The sequence below is a fragment of the Euphorbia lathyris genome, chromosome 2 (genome assembly GCF_963576675.1).
Source record: "Euphorbia lathyris chromosome 2, ddEupLath1.1, whole genome shotgun sequence".
Lineage (NCBI taxonomy): Eukaryota > Viridiplantae > Streptophyta > Magnoliopsida > Malpighiales > Euphorbiaceae > Euphorbia > Euphorbia lathyris.
Genome location: NC_088911.1, coordinates 8,643,978 through 8,661,947, shown reverse-complemented (window position 1 = coordinate 8,661,947; position 17,970 = coordinate 8,643,978).

Here is a 17,970-nt window from a genome sequence, read left to right as displayed (position 1 = left end):
TTGAGGGTGCTATCAGGACATTTTAAATAAGTTGAAGAGATTATTAACTCTTTGAAAGTTCAGATGGGCAATCAACTTTTTTGAACAAGTTCATGAGAAAACGAGTGATGCATTAAATCTACTTTAAATAAGTTTATAAGACTCATAAGACATTCTGTAAATTTAAAGGTCTATCAACTTGTCCAAGAATAGTGATGTATTAATTTGTATTATTCCGAAGAAAAACCAGACTCTATTGCTAGATGGCAACGGATATCATACCCGTGGGTACTTAACACTATCCAACTTTAATGGGATTATCCATACCTGTATAAAAAGATATGAGATGGGTATGAGATCAAAATCATTACCCGCTAGGGTAATAGGACGGGTATGAGAATACCGCCAGAGTCCAGTACCCGTCATAACTCTTTTATATATTAAAAAATATTATTATTTTTTAAATGTAAAATGTGAGATTTGAACTCAAATCTTTTGTTCTTCAACCATTGAGTGAACCACTAAACTACTTTATTCTTATTGATTACGGTTCAATGTGTTTAATTTTTAGAAGAATAATTTATTAAATTTATACTTTGTTAAATTTGTAATCTTTTTTGCTTTATTTAGGGGGTGTTTATTTACCTATTTTTCACCTCCTATTTGCCTTTTCACTTTAAAAGACAGAGTTTTAGGTGTTTGGTTAGACACTTCCTGTTTGCATTTAACAGCTGAAAAGTAGCTTTTTACAAAAGCAGAGAATCTCTACTTTTTTGAAAAGCAGCATTTTCCAAAGGCAACCAGCAAACGGGAACAACAAACATCAAGTAGCCAAACGGACCCTTATTGATTCTTAATGGGTAAAGGTACACTTAAATAGGACGGATATGGAATGCAAAATGTGTTGGTCCCGTGTGATTAGTTCCAAAGGGGGGGTTAGGAACTAATATAACTTTTTCGCTTTATTGTATGCTGACTTAGTTATTTTGCGAGTTTGTCAACTCAGCTTTTGGTCAGCTTGGCCAGATATGCTATAAGACAGCTTTGGCCGGATATTGACTAAAGCTGTTTTATTTATAAGTTAGATATTGACACTCTTGGAGGTCAGCTTCTAACTTAGCACTTGAAATTACTCAGAGTCAACTTTAAACAATTTTATATGCTGAGTAAACTTCACACATAACACATGCACATATATATATTGAGAGAGAGTTTAGAGATTACACAGTATCACTTATCCTGGTTCGGCCTCTCTGCCTACGTCCAGTCCCCAGAGTCCTCCGGGCTTTTAGAATCCAATACTGAGCTCTTTAAAGGTAGAGCACAAACCAATTACAAGGCAGTTGAATATGCAAGAGTACCTTCCTCTATTCGTCTACTCAACTCCTACTAAGTGCCACAGCCCAGCACCTAGATTTCTCTACCACTGAATGTTTACAACCAAACACTCAGCACTACACTCTCAATTTTACAATTGATAAACACTTGTTCCTTTTCAAATAAAGAACACTTTAGAAGATTACAAGTAATCACTCTAGCATTTACACAAGGAATAGAAGATGGGTGTAAGATCTCTTTTTTTGTATCTAAGTGCTTTTGTATCTTTTCTCTCTTATAATTCGGCAATGATCCAAGAAGTTTGATTGTCCTTAAATAGGGAAAATCTGTGATGGATCATTTTGAAATGATGTAGCTGTTAATGTTAAAACGGCTCTTTTAGGGGACAAATTCTGGTCAGCTTCAGACTGTTCCGGCCATTCCCTTCCTCTGCATTCCTTCAGACGTCAGACTTGTCTTCTTGCGTCTGGCTTGTCTTTTTGTGTCAGTTGTCCTTTACCAATAATCCATTGACCCATACATCTCGGAATGTGTCTTCTGTGTATTTTCCAAGGATCACAAGAGGTTGAATCCCGAGATCTTGAAGGCCCCGAAAAACACCGATGCAGCATGGTTTCATGGATGGTCAATTATTGGTGCAGAGGGGCGGTAATCATTGTCTTTTAGCAAACGACTTTTTCATGCTGTCCTGAAGAATTACTCAGCTTCTACTGCGTAAATCATTGTCATCGGCAATTTCCAAACTGAGTATATTTTTAGTCAGCTCATCTTCGTGAGACATTTGTTGTGGGCCTGTATGTCTTTTTCTTTTGATGCTAAGTTTGATTCCACTCAGCTTGATACTTTAGGCTTCTATGTTGACCTCTTCCTGTCTTACTTTTTATATTTATCTTTATTTATATTTATACTCAACATTGAACAAACGGATTAGTACAATTAAAATAAAGCACTTAAATTTAATTGTCTCTTAATCATGGATGATTTTGTCAAATCAAAATCTTGTGGAAAGGTGTTTCAACAAACTCCCCCATTTTGATGTTGGCAAAATGCATAATTATGGAACTCAGTTTTGAAATTCCCCATGATTGATTTATTTTTCATATTTCTGAGATTTCTCCCCCGTAAGGGTTGCATCTGTTAATTTACCTCTTAAACCTTCCAAGATTTATTCTGAGACAAACTAAGGATTTGTGTACTGACTAGATTTAGTTCTAATTTACTTTGAGTTTAGGCCAGCTTTCAGAAATGCTTGAATACTCAGTTTGATTTACTCGTTATTTGGTATACTGAGTATTTGTTTGTTCAATTTGATTACGTTAATGTGTATTGACAAGCATGGCATTTGAACAGAATTAAAAAAGTTCATTGGATAGAATGAAACATACACATACACAATACTTATGCCCACAAAATAGATTTTGAAACAGAAACAAACTTAAGTTTTACTTGTGCTTCAAGCACAGCCTTAACCCTTTCTTTTCTTACTCTAAGGCCTTACCCTTTCCTTTCACTTTGCTCCCTGATGCACCTGTCTTTTGTTGAGTTCCATCTTGAGTTCTCTCCCCCGTTTTGCCAGCATCGGGTTTATAGACAAAGGTGTCATTTCTTGCAGCTGAGGATAGAACATTGGAATAGCGTTGTAAATGCTTCGTGCTCTCAATCAAGCCATCTATGACAGGAACACAATCATCTCGAACGTTTCGAGGAACAGGGATGGACCCAGTGATCAGGTTGATAATACACTCATGGGACTTACTGGGCCAAGTAAGAGAGCTGGTAATCTGAGCAAAGGATTGATGATACATCTTCAATAGGGCAGAGTCATAGAAGATGCGTTGAGCATTGTCATAGCGAATGGCCTGCAGAATACCTTGTGAAAGTTTATCATTGGTGCTGGGTTCAACATCCATCTGAGCTTTGTTGACATTGAGGAGACTCACGGCTTCACTCAATTGATCAATTGTACATTGAGAAGTGGAGGAAACAAGCTCACGTGTACAAGTGAGATCAGCAGTCATCTTGGCAAAGCATCCCTGCAACTCAGCAGATGTGGCATACTCAGGATTGGCCGTTGTCCCAAGGTTGGGTAGTTCTGTTCTCAGTTTGGCAAATTGTTGATCTAACTCATCCGAAGTTGCATATCTTGGATTAGGGGCAGAGAGATTGTTGATTTTACCTTCAAGAGAGTTCATGTGGTTTATCATCAGGAGGAATAGCTCAGTCAGTTTGGTAATGTGATCTTGCTTAGGTTGCTGTGATTGGACGGTGGTCACAACACTGATAAGATCCTTGAGTGCCTTAATTTCAGTAAGAAGTTGAGTGATGGCAGAGATATTCGTTGACTCAGGATGAGCAGTCCTAGCAGCATCAGAAGTGGTGAACTCCTGGAGAAGAGATTGAGCCATTTCAATGATTCGACGGCCAGACTGAGTTGCACTAAGATATGCATGTTGCTTAGTGGAAGTTGGCTCAGACGCAGGAATGGAGGTGGAGCTGGATGGTGGTAAAGTTGGCTGCATACTAGCTTGAGTAATTGGGTCTTGATGAGGTGCAATACCAGGATGTTGAGTTTGAACAGGTGGATCCATAGCTTTCTCCCCGTGTTGAGTGGCTGGATCTTCGAGCTCTGGCTCGGCAGGATTTGGATTCTCTGGAGTCTTGTCATGTTCCTCAGTGCGAGTAACAGAGGCTTGATTTTGCTCCGATTCCTTAGAAGGAGACTCAACATGGTGGGAAAAATATTTGAACTGGATAGTGGATGGATCCGTAATTTGCTCCAAAGATGGAGACTCAGCCAAGAGATCAATAAGAGGAGTCTTGACAGCTTTCTTTTTCAGTCTTTTGAGTGACTTAGTTTTTGGAGGTGAAGGGTCAGTTTGAACATTTTCATCCTCAACCTCAGCTTCAACATTCAGATCCTCTCTTTGATGTTCCTCTTCTTCTTGTTCAACATGTGCCTCCTGATTTTGCTCAACATTATCTGGTTCAGCATGATCGGTTTCTTCAGCATTAGGCTGAGTATCAACCTGTCTTTGTTCTTCTCCTTCATCAGCTTCAACAACTTTCAATCCAGAACTTCGACTTTTCTTCCTCAGAGGTTGTTCTGGGGATTCTTCACTTTCTTCCTCAGGCTCAGCTTGCCCTTTCCTTTTCTCTGCTGACTTAGGTGTAACCTGGGATGGGTCAGCATCATCATTCTTTCCTCTGGTCATAGCCCTCTTCTTTCTGGGCACAGTTTTAATATCCTTTGCACAAGTGGCAAGTGTCTTTCTCTTCTTCTTTGCCTTGGGGGAATCGGCAGGAACTTCCTCTGGTTCAACTTCTGGCTCAGCATCATCTGCTGCTAGCACAGTTTCAGTTTCTTGTTCAGCATCATTTTCTTCCTCATCTTCACCTCCCTTTAGAGGTTGGTTGAACAATAACCTAAATAGCAGAGCCGCGGTTATTTCTGTTCCCAAGCTTTTAGTTTCAGTTATGGTCTCAATCTTGTGATCTTCAAGGATCTTGGTGATTAGAGAACCTAGTCGAAGTTTCTTACCCCCACGTTGAAGTGCTCCTACCAAAAATACAGGCATATTGAGTGGGAAATAGGTTAGCATGTGCCATATAAAGCACTGCTCAAAGTTGGAGGCAGACGAGACTGAGTTGAGTTTAGGGAAGATGAAGTTAGTGAATAGGTAGTGCGCCATCTTCTGGTTTTGCCCCATACTGGTGCTGGGGATTTCTCCTTTGTAATTTTTGGGTTTGCAAAATCCCTTCATCTGGTCAAGCTTTTCCGTTGATACCTTTTCTTTTGTTGTTCTAAACTCGGTTCCTTTGTTAGGCAAGTTGAGTAAGGTTGCCAAGTAGGATGGAGTGATTACAATCTTGTGACCTTTAACGTGCGTCTCCAAATAGTCAGCATCGTCCTTGTCAACATAGAGACCGGAGTAGAATTCCCTAACCAACCGAGGATAGGTGGTTCCGGGGAGAGAGAAGAGGCCTACCCATTCATTCTTCTCAATCCATTCACAGAATGGCTTTTCGGCGGTAACGAAGCTGGGAGAGAACCAGCGGCATTTTAGGACTTCCAGGTTGTGGACTTTCGTGTGAACCTTTACCATGATTCTGGCCTTGGGTTTCTTCTGTTTTGAGGAACTTACCGGGTCCGTTTGTCGGCGTTTTCTCGGAGTTAGATTAGACTAAGGAGTAGATTTGGGGCTTTCATCGGTGATCAATTTTCCAGAATTTTCACCGGAGATTTTCTGAGTGTTGGTCATTTTCAGAGATTTTTGTGGAAGATTTGAGAGAGAGAGATCCTGAATACCAAAGGATTTACGTGTAAAGAGATTTGAGGAGTAATTTATCCATTATTTATATATATACCTAAGACGGTCCTATTAATTGAACTAGTCGTTTTTCCTTGGGGCGTTCAACCGACAGAGATTCTGTCATTTATGACATTTCCGGCGCATGGGTTGTCTCATAATTGTTTGCCTTTCCTAGGTACTTTTTATTACACGTGTTGGCATTTAATGGTGCAAGTGGGTTTTAGCGCAGTTTTCCTAGAAAATGAACCGTTTGTGATACTGAGAACCTAGTTCTTATCGAGGTGAATTCCTACCTTAGTATATGATAGTTGCTCAGTATATGTACCTACTCAGGATAATCACACCACATGTATGTCAACTCAGTATGAGGTGATTTTTCTACATTTTGAGCTCAGTAGTAGTTTATTTTACTCAGCATGGAATTTGCACAACGTTCAAATTTTCACTCAGCATGGCAATCATACAACATTTACTTAGAAATTTATTGAAGGGGATTAGACATACCGATAGCTTCCCTTAGTATGTTGAATTGTTCACGTGCCAAGGGTTTGGTGAAGATATCTGGAAGCTGTTCATTTGTTGGCACATAGGTCAGCTTGATCTCATCTTTTAGTACGTGATCTCTGATGAAGTGATGCCTTATGCTGACATGCTTCATCCTGCTATGTTGGATTGGATTTTTGGACAGATCAATGGCACTCTTGTTGTCACATTTGATCTCTATTGTTTCAGTCTTCACTCCATAATCCTCAAGCTGTTGCTTTATCCAGAGGACTTGAGCAACACAGCTTCCAGCAGCCACGTACTCAGCTTCAGTTGTAGACAGGGCCACAGATGATTACTTCTTGCTGAACCAAGATACTAGACAGCTTCCAAGGAAATGACATCCTCCTGAAGTGCTCTTACGTTCTAGCTTATCTCGTCCATAGTCAGCATCAGTATATCCAATGAGTGTGAAGTCATTTGAAGTTGGATACCATAGACCTGCATCAACTGAACTCTGCAAATATCTAAAAATTCTTTTTACAGCTGTTAGATGAGATTCTCTGGGGTCAGCTTGATATCTTGCACAATAACATACTGAGTACTGTATATCCGGTCTACTAGTTGTGAGATAAAGTAACGAACCTATCATACCTCGATAGAGTTTAGTATCTATTGACTTACTTTTCTCATCTTTGCATAGGACAGTATCAGTACTCATAGGGGTTGATATGGGTTTGCAGTCCATCATATTGAATTTCTTTAATATTTCCTTGGTGTACTTGGACTGGCTTATGAAGATGCCATTCTTACCTTGCTTGATTTGGAGTCCAATGAAGAAGTTGAGTTCCCCCATCATGGACATCTCGAACTCAGTTTGCATCTGTTTGCTAAATTCTTTGCATAAAGATTCGTCAGTAGCACCAAATATTATATCGTCTACATATATTTGTGCAAGTAGGGTATGTTTCCCCTTTTTCTTAATGAACAAGGTTGTGTCAGCTTTTCCCCTGACATAGTTCCTGGTCAGCAGGAAGTTGGTCAACCTCTCATACCAAGCTCTTGGAGCTTGTTTCAGACCGTACAGGGCCTTTTTGAGTTTATAAACGTGGTTTCGAAATTTTAGATCTTCAAACCCAGGAGGTTGATTAACATATACCTCTTCATTTATGAAACCATTAAGAAATGCACTTTTGACATCCATTTGGTATAACTTAAAGTTCATGAAACTGGCATATGCACATAATATACGTATTGCTTCTAACCTAGCAACAGGTGCAAATGTTTCCCCATAGTCAATACCCTCTTGCTGACTATACCCTTGGGCTACAAGTCGAGCTTTGTTTCTTATTACATTTCCATGCTCATCTAGTTTGTTTCTAAAAACCCACTTAGTTCCTATAGGCTTTTGATTCCTAGGTTTAGGCACTAAATCCCATACCTCATTTCTGGTGAATTGGTCAAGTTCTTCTTGCATGGCATTGATCCAATATTCATCATGCTCAGCATCAACAAAGTTTTTTGGTTCATGTATTGAGACGAATGCAACATTGCTGAGGTATTTCCTGAGCTGGTCTCTGGTCATCAGCTTGTTGTCAGCAGCGTCAAGAATGGACTTTTCTGAATGTCCTCTTGGGATTTTTATTTCTTTAGGCAATGTTGAGTCGTTTGGAATAGGTGTTTCTACAATCTCTACAGGGATAGATTGGTCAGTAAATGCTATTTCAACTTCTTTCTTACCTTTGGTCAGCCCTTGTATTGATGATTCAGAGGCTCCATTCTGGTCAGCGGAAGCTGAGCTTGGTTCATCTTTAGTGAGCTGAGTTGTCTTTCCTGTTGGGTCAGCTTCATCGAACTCAACATGAACAGACTCTTCTACAATCTGAGTTCGTTTATTATAGACTCTATATGCTTTACTGTTTGTTGAGTACCCTAAGAAGATCGCTTCGTCAGCTTTAGCATCAAATTTTGCAAGATTGTCCTTTGTATTGAGACATTTACACCCAAAAGCACGAAAGTAACCAATGTTGGGCTTTCGTCCTTTCTAAAGTTCATATGGGGTTTTCTTAAGTATAGGTCTTACTAGAGCCCTATTCAGTATATAGCATGCTGTGTGGACAGTTTCACCCCAGAAGTACTTTGGAAGCCTATTTTCACTCAGCATGGTTCTAGCAATTTCGACAATTGTTCTGTTCTTCCTTTCAACAACCCCATTTTGTTGAGGTGTTCTAGGAGTAGAGAAATTATGGTCAATACCACTGGTTTCACAGAATTCATCAAACTGTTGGTTTTTGAATTCTCCACCATTGTCGCTTCTAATATGAGCTACTTTTAGGTCTTTGTCAATTTCAAGCTTTCTAATGAGTGTAGTGAACATCTCAAAAGTTTCATCCTTGCTACTCAGCAAGATGATCCAAGTGTACCGAGAGAAATCATCTACAATGACCAAGGAAAATTTCTTACCTCCCAAGCTGAGTGGCTGAATAGGTCCGAAAAGATCCAAGTGTAGTAATTCCAATGGTCTCTTGGTTGAGACAATATTTTTACTTTAAAATGACTTTTTGGTTTGTTTCCCTTGCTGACAAGCTTTACATAATTGATCTTTCTCAAATTTTAATTTGGGTAATCCCTCAACTAATTGCTTTCTAGCTAATTTGGCAAGAAGATCCATGCCCAAGTCTTCTATGCCATAGCCAGGAGTTATCCTCTTTAGACACTAAGCATATGTTTTTGGAAAACTGTTTTTCTAAATTTAGCATGTAAACATTATCTACACGGGGGGCAGTTAAAATCAATTCATTTGTGTTCCCTTCGAGTATTTGACACTTAGTATCATCGAATACAACCTTTCTGCCGCTCATGCAAAGCTGAGCTACACTCAGTAGGTTGTATTTGAGACCTTTGACTAAGGAGACAGACTCAATAGTTTGGTTACCTCCGATAGTACCTGAGCCGACTATCTTACCCTTCTTATTGTCTCCAAAGCTTACACTTCCACCTCGTTTAAGTTCTAGTGTGATGAATTGTGTTTCATCACCTGTCATGTGTCTTGAGCATGCACTGTCTATATACCACAGCTTTGACTTCTCTACGCATGTCAAGCTAACCTGCATTTTAAACTATTCATTTTTAGGTACCCAATTCTTTTTGGGTCCTTTCTTGTTAGTGTAAACAGGTGCAAAATCATACTTTAATTTGTGATGACATACTTTTATAGTGTGGCCTGGCTTACCACAAAAGTCATAAAAATTTACCCTTTGGGGGTTGTACTGAGTGCGGTCAGCATTGTTGTGCTGAGCATGCCAGCATACCTTTGTGGAATGTCCTTTTCTTCCGCAGAAGTCACATTGGACAACTCGCTTGTTATGCCAACACACTTCTTTTGTGTGCCCCCTTTTTCCACAACATTCACATTGAGTGAATTGCTTATGCTGACTAATACTTGCGTACTCAGTATGGGGTTTATTTCTTTTTGAGCCTTTTGTTTGACTCTGTAAGATTGTAACATCCTTTCTAAGTTTCTTTGACTCAGATTGAACCTCCGTGACAAGCTTATGCATTATTTGCATGTTGGTATGTAAATCCGAGTTGTCCTGCAGAAGATATCGGAGGTCACTTAGCTTGACCTCTTCAATCTCGTCACACCGCTTGCTGAGTGATTTGATTTTCTTGTTGCACTTTTTAGTTAGTGCATATAAATCACTCAAGGCATTTACCATTTCATTTCTAAGTAAAAGTAAGGATGTTACCTCATTGTTGTGTTCCTCCTGGTCAGTTTCATCAGAGAGGTCAGCTTGCTCAGATTGAGATTGGTCAGCTCCATCATCTGCCATGAAGCATATATTGACAGTTTCATTTTGCTTCGTTTCGGATGATGTTGACACGTCACTGTCACTCCATGTTGCTACCATTGCCTTCTTGTTTCCCTTCTTATCTCTTTTTAGGTTTGGGCAACTTGACTTGATATGCCCAGTTTGGTGGCACTCGAAGCAAGTGACAGACTTAGAGCTATCTTTCTTATATCTGTTGTCACTTGGCTCAGCTTTATACCTGTCACCTCTTTTGTATGGCCTTTTGCTGTTCCTGTCATTTCTTCTGAACAGCTTCTTCATCTTTCTAGTGAACATGGCTATTTCCTCATCATCAGTTGACTCAGCTTCTGTGGAGTCAGCTTTCATCACTAGAGATTTTTGTTTCTTATCCTCAGACTTTTCTTTTGCCTCAAAATTCTTCATAGAGATTTCGTGGGTCAGCAGGGATCTGATTAGCTCATCATATTTGTAGGTAGTCAAGTCCTGAGCTTCTTCTACAGCTGTTTTCTTTGCTTGCCAACTCTTAGGTAAACTTCTCAAGATCTTCTTCACTTGTTCTTCTTTAGTGAAGTTCTTTCCAAGTCTTTTGAGCTCATTTATGATGTTGGTGAATCTTGAGTTCATTTCTGAGATGTCTTCGTTTTCGTTCATCTCGAACAGCTCGTAGAATCTCATATGCTGATTGACTTTGGACTTCTTAACCTTACTGGTGCCTTCATAGGTCACTTCAAGCTTTTTCCAAATCTCCTGTGCTGACTCACAACCTGAAATCTTATTGTATTCTGCAGCATCTAAAGCACAGTGAAGCATATTTATAGCCGAAGCATTGTTTTGTAATTTTCTGAGGTCATCCTCTGTCCACTCAGCTTCGCTCTTAACAATTTTCTCATTGTTAACAGTTTTATAGGGCACATGTGGACCTTGAACAATTGCAAGCCATGCACTCATGTTTGTGGCTTGAATAAAGTTTTTCATCCTATTCTTCCAGAATGTATAATTAGATCCAAAGAATAGGGGAGGTCTAGTGATTGATAATCCCTCAGGGAGTATCTGTGTTGTTTGGTTCCCTGTAGGAAACGAGTGCTGTTCTCACCCATTTATGGGATCCGCTCAAGATAGTTATATCTTTGAGTAGTGAGCTTAGGCTCTGATACCACTTGTTGGTCCCGTGTGATTAGTTCCAAAGGGGGGGTTAGGAACTAATATAACTTTTTCGCTTTATTATATGCTGACTTAGTTATTTTGCGAGTTTGTCAACTCAGCTTTTGGTCAGCTTGGCCAGATATGCTATAAGACAGCTTTGGCCGGATATTGACTAAAGCTGTTTTATTTATAAGTTAGATATTGACACTCTTGGAGGTCAGCTTCTAACTTAGCACTTGAAATTACTCAGAGTCAACTTTAAACAATTTTATATGCTGAGTAAACTTCACACATAACACATGCACATATATATATATTGAGAGAGAGTTTAGAGATTACTCAGTATCACTTATCCTGGTTCGGCCTCTCTGCCTACGTCCAGTCCCTAGAGTCCTCCGGGCTTTTAGAATCCAATACTGAGCTCTTTAAAGGTAGAGCACAAACCAATTACAAGGCAGTTGAATATGCAAGAGTACCTTCCTCTATTCGTCTACTCAACTCCTACTAAGTGCCACAGCCCATCACCTAGATTTCTCTACCACTGAATGTTTACAACCAAACACTCAGCACTACACTCTCAATTTTACAATTGATAAACACTTGTTTCTTTTCAAATAAAGAACACTTTAGAAGATTACAAGTAATCACTCTAGCATTTACACAAGGAATAGAAGATGGGTGTAAGATCTCTTTTTTTGTATCTAAGTGCTTTTGTATCTTTTCTCTCTTGTAATTCGGCAATGATCCAAGAAGTTTGATTGTCCTTAAATAGGGAAAATCTGTGATGGATCATTTTGAAATGATGTAGCCGTTAATGTTAAAACGGCTCTTTTAGGGGACAGATTCTGGTCAGCTTCAGACTGTTCCGGCCATTCCCTTCCTCTGCATTCCTTCAGACGTCAGGCTTGTCTTCTTGCGTCTGGCTTGTCTTTTTGTGTTAGTTGTCCTTTACCAATAATCCATTGACCCATACATCTCGGAATGTGTCTTCTGTGTATTTTTTTAAGGATTCAATTATTGGTGCAGAGGGGCGGTAATCATTGTCTTTTAGCAAACGACTTTTTCATGCTGTCCTGAAGAATTACTCAGCTTCTACTGCGTAAATCATTGTCATCGGCAATTTCCAAGCTGAGTATATTTTTAGTCAGCTCATCTTCGTGAGACATTTGTTGTGGGCGTGTATGTCTTTGTCTTTTGATGCTAAGTTTGATTCCACTCAGCTTGATACTTTAGGCTTCTATGCTGACCTCTTCCTGTCTTACTTTTTATATTTATCTTTATTTATATTTATACTCAACATTGAACAAACGGATTAGTACAATTAAAATAAAGCACTTAAATTTAATTGTCTCTTAATCATGAATGATTTTGTCAAATCAAAATCTTGTGGAAAGGTGTTTCAACAAAATGTATACTCTTTAGGATAATAAAACGGATACGGGTAATTAAAAAATAAATAGATAAGAGTTTAAAATTGACACTACTCACGAATATCGTACCTGTTGCGATTCCTATCTATTGCCAATCAAATATTGAAATTGACATAAGGTTTTTGCCAGCTAATTATGCTGAATTAATAGAGTCATAAAGTGAGAGTAGGTATCACAAAAGAAAAAATAAGTGAGAATAGCTAGTCTTAGGTTCCAAATTAAATTTGTCTAATCTCTTTTTCTCCTCTTTATATATATTTATTAAGAGAGAGATTAATTTTAAAAAAAAAAACATGGACTTTAGATATCTAATGTGTCCATGTCATGCACATGCATTAAATTTCAGGTAGAAGAATGGTGGTCCCTTAATTTTGCCTAAAAAATCAATTGGTCTCGTAAATTTACAGGATATCTCGTTAGACTTTTGAATTTGTTTAGAACATCTTCTCTAAAAAAATAATATAAATAATATATTTTTTAGTGATTTAAGAGTTATTAAAACATATCATCTCCAATAATATTTTTTATATTCACTTCTTATTTATTATTTTATCATTAAAATTAGGCTTAATACATCATTTGCCCTCTGAATTTGTCTAAAAAGCTTGATTGGCTCTCCAAAACTTTCAAAGTATCTTGATGGCCCCCTGAACTTGCATAAAATGTTCAGTTAGCCTCTTGAACTTGTGTAAAATATAATCAATTGATCACTCAGTTGCAAAAAAAATAAATTAAATGCAGAAGATGTATTCCACGTGTCTTAAAATGTTATTGCATAATTCAATAATAGAGTAAAAATGAAGTTATTACTTGCTCAACTATAAATCTTGTATTCTCTAATATTACAACCGCAATACCCTGATCTTGATTGTTTTACATTTTTTTAAGACGCGTGCAATACATTTTTCACATCTAACTTACTTTTTTGCAATCAAATGATTACATTTTACGCAAGTTCGGGTGGTTAACTGAACATTTTATATAAGTTCAGAGGGCTATTGGAATATTTTGGAAGTTCAGGGGCCAATCAAGCTTTTTGGATAAGTTCAAGGGGAAAATGATGTATTAAGCTTTAAAATTATTAATTATTGTTATATTTACCAATATGAGAGGAGAGAGATAAAAAATTATTAATAAAAAATGAATTAAAAAATCACTAAGAGGTGGAAAAAGGCTCTTAGTGGTTTAATGAGCCACTAAAAGCTATTGGAGCTGATTTTTAACTCTCTCTTCAAATTTTAACTTAAGAGCGAAATTAAGAGGCTATTAGATGCTTTTAAAGGATCAATTGGTTATCTAAATTTGTTTAAAGTGAGTTATTGACCTTTTAAATTTGTTTACAGTGATTCATTGACTTGGTAAACTTGTTTAAAGTAATATATATTTCGATTTGTCTAGATCCTCTCATATTCTGCCATAGAAAAGGTTAATCATAACCGTTTAAGCAAATTAAAGAAGTTAACGACACACTATGTAACTTGAGGGGGTCAATCGTTTTTTTGGCCAAATTTAGGGACTCTTAATATATTTAGGATAGTAGAAGATGAAAAATGTAACAATGCAGGTTGTTTATCAAATTAATTTTGGGTAAATTACAAAATTAGACTTTGAGAGAAGTCTATTTATATTTATAGATTCATTTAGACATATGCTGCCAAACTAAACTCTTCCAGTACGTGTTTTCAAAAATACCCTTACAAATCTTTCATCTTCTTCAACCTCATCTTATTCAATCCATCTTCTTTAATCTAATCTTCTTCTTCAACCCTCTTCTTTCTAATCTAGCAGACAATTTAAACTAAAAAAAAAACAAACAAACAACACGACCATGTTTCAATCTAAGAACAACGAAGAAAACAAAAAGAAACTAAGAACAAGTAGAAGTAAATTTTGAATATGAACATTACAACTTCCTATGGGTTCTCATTCTTAATAAAAAGTTTTGGTTGATAATCTAAATCCCAATTTTTAATTTTTCCTATTCACATTTTATGAAAATAGGGTTCGTATTTCATAAAATGCAAACCCATGGGGTTACCATAAAATTTACTTTAAAATTACACAGAAAATGAGTTGAAGAAGAAGATGAGGTCGTACAAATTTACTTTAAACATTCAAAATTTGTTCTTCATTGTGCTTAGCTTCTGTTTCTATTTTCTCATTGTTCTTAGGTTGAATTAACATTTGTTCTTCATTGTGTTTAGTTTCTGTTTTCTTAGGTTGTAGAAATTTACTCTAAACATTGAGAAGATATGTTGAAAAAGAGGAAGATGATGAGTTTGTAACGGTATTTTTGGAAAAATATATGGAAGTGTCTAATTTAGTAGCATATATCTAAATGAGTCTATAAATATAAATGGACTTCTTCTAAGGTCTACTTTTATAATTTACCCCTATTTTAATACGTCAGTAGATATATAGATTGCCATGCTAGATAATTTCTTAAGTATTTTATTTTAAAGGGACATTGATATCCTCACACTTTTACCGTATGCTAAACGGAGTTTGAATTATTCACATAATTGGCTCGTTAAATAAAGGCTTAATGTGTTAACAAAAATAATTGATCAATGACTTAATTTATTCATTTAAAAGATTAAAGGCTTAAAGTGTTAAAAAAATAATTAATTAAGGACTTAATGTATACATCGGAAAGAATAAGGGTTTGAATAACAAAAAATAAATTGATTATGGACTTAAATAGGTATTTTACAAAAGAAGAAAAAAGTGGCAAATGTCACCAACATGACATGGAAAACATTACAAATGGGGTAAGGTGGAATTGCTTTTCCCCTCTTATCCCTATCTAGATATACAACATTCATATGGGATCCCATTATCAATTCTTTAAATTATAATATTCTATTTCTTTCCATAAAAATAATATATATATATTTTTTTCTTTATAATTTTTTTTTTAAATTAATGTGATTACACTTTTTATCTAACAGCATGTGTGTATTTTTTTTCGAACACCGACTGAGGTATTTCGTTTTGCTAAAAACGATGATGTTTTAGATTGATATTAACAAAACGTTCGTTAACGACCTTAAAATTGTATTTTCAAGAATTAAAGTTATTTAGTACCACATACTATGAAATCAAATTCTTTATTTTCCAAAATCATCTTTTCTGGAGTTTTATCTCTCTAAACATTCATTATCCCTCTCATCACAAAACAATACCTAAATGACTTCAAAATTAAAAGGTTGAAAAATTAAAGTTGCTTAGAATATCACCAATTCTTGGAAAAAAAAAATTCAACGGTCATTTTAACAGTATCAACCGAAAAGATCCTTGTTTTTAATAAAGTGAAAAACCTCAGTCATCTCCAAGTTGCAAAAAAGAACCTCACTCCTATTTAGATTAATTTACCTTTTTTTTTTGCTTTGTAAAAATTAAATTTTTCCATATACAATCACTTAGGTCTCGTTTGTTTGTCGAAAAATATTATATTTTGAAAAACATTGGATGAAGGAAACTTTTTTTTTTTTTTGTTGAAAAATAAAATATTTTCCAGTGTTTGGCTACAACATAAAAAAAAAATTAAAAATAAAAAAAATAAAAAATAGTGGCTATTGTTTTCAAAAGAATAAAAAGACATGGAGCATGTTCCTCAATTTCTTCATATATTTTTCGGTTGATGAATTTAAAATTTTCCGTTTGACTTATTTTTCTAAATAAATAAATACTAAAAAATTAGAAAAATATTTTTCTACACAATATTTTTCGGCAAACAAACAAGATCTTAGTTAAATATTTCACATTGTCTAGCTATAAACATGATGAGCTATTTATAAATATGAAAGAATTCTTCTCTTTTCAAAGCTTTTTGAATAAGTTAAATTCAAGTTTAAGGGTCCGTTTGTTTTACCTACTGTTTGCTAATACTGTTTACTGTTCGTTGTTTGTTGTTTGCTGTTAGAAAATGCTGCTTTTTCACAAAGCAAGATTTCTTGCTTTTGTAAAATGCTATTTTTTAGATATAAAATGTAAACATGAACTCCTTAACCAAACACATAAAACTCTTCCTTTTAAAGTGAAAAGAAACATGAAAAGTGGTGATCAAACATCCCCTAAGTTTAAGTTGATATTAGATCTTCGTAATTCAGTAAAATTATATTATTTTTATATGTTAGAGATAAAAAAAAAAGTTACTTCTAAAAAAATGAAAACCTTATTTTATTTTATTTTTTTGATAAATGAAAACCTTATTTCAAAAATAAAAGAATTGTGATGGGGGTGTAAAAATTAAGTTGACCTACCGTTGTGGACATTGCAGAAGAAATGATTGGACATGATTAGGGGCCCAACTAGCCAATGGGTTAAATTAAAGAATATGGCCCACTACACTCTAAAAGTTATGTTTTTAGGCTAATGACTATGATGTTATGTTGGGGCTTTTAACTAATCAACCTTTTCAATAATCTCTAAACATGTTTGCTCATTAACAAAACCCTTTTTTTTAAGAATTAACAAAAAGTTTGATAGCTAGATCTCAAGTAACGCAGAGAGTTTTAATTGGGAGATGATTCATTTTAAGAGTGCCCGTCAAACTTCCAAATTGAGAAATTCGATATATTATAAGAAAAAAAAACTTAATACATCTTTAGTCCTTTGTATTTATATATATAAAAAGTTAATTATGTCCTTGTACTTTGGAAAAAATTTATTTATCCTCTGAATTATTTTAAATCAATTGTCTGTGAAAAAGTATATATTAGTTTTCTAAACTTTCTTAAAGTGGTTTATTAGCTCCTTAAACTTGCTTAAAGTGTTCATATTTCAACTTTTTCAAAAAAAATTTGTTACTTCACCACATGGATTTTAGGGAGTTAATAGGTTATTTTAAATATATTAAGAGATAAATTGAATATGTTAAAAGTATAATAAGATAATTGACGTTTTTTAGACAAATACAGAAAGCTAGGATAGAGATGTATTACGTCTTAACAAATAAAGAAAATAACACTAGTTTGTCTCTCCCTCCATCCAACTTGAACTTTTTCCACAACTATTAGAACTTTTCAAATGGTTAAAATATAAAAATATTGATAAATAATATAATTAAAATTTTAATATAAATAAATTGAATTAATTTTAAACATCATTAATGGAGCTCTTTTTTTAATTATGAATTCCATTATTTTCACTTTCTATGTGTTTTATGTTACTTTTTTCTAACTAATTCATTGGTATCTACATCTTCGAGACTTCTAAAATATTCATTTTATTCATTCTTATCATAAGGGCAGTAAAGTTGGTGATAAATTGGTGAATTTACGAAATCTTATTTGGGTTACCATGAGTTCGGTATGCTTCTTACAGGTCTTTAAGATATTTTTTTAGAAAACTGTTGTCAATTTGTTCACAATATGTTAATTTGTGTGTAATTATTTCTTCCTATTACGTCAATAACATGTCTATTTCACTGAGCTTCTCTCCGATATAGAGTCCAGATCATTACGTCTTTCA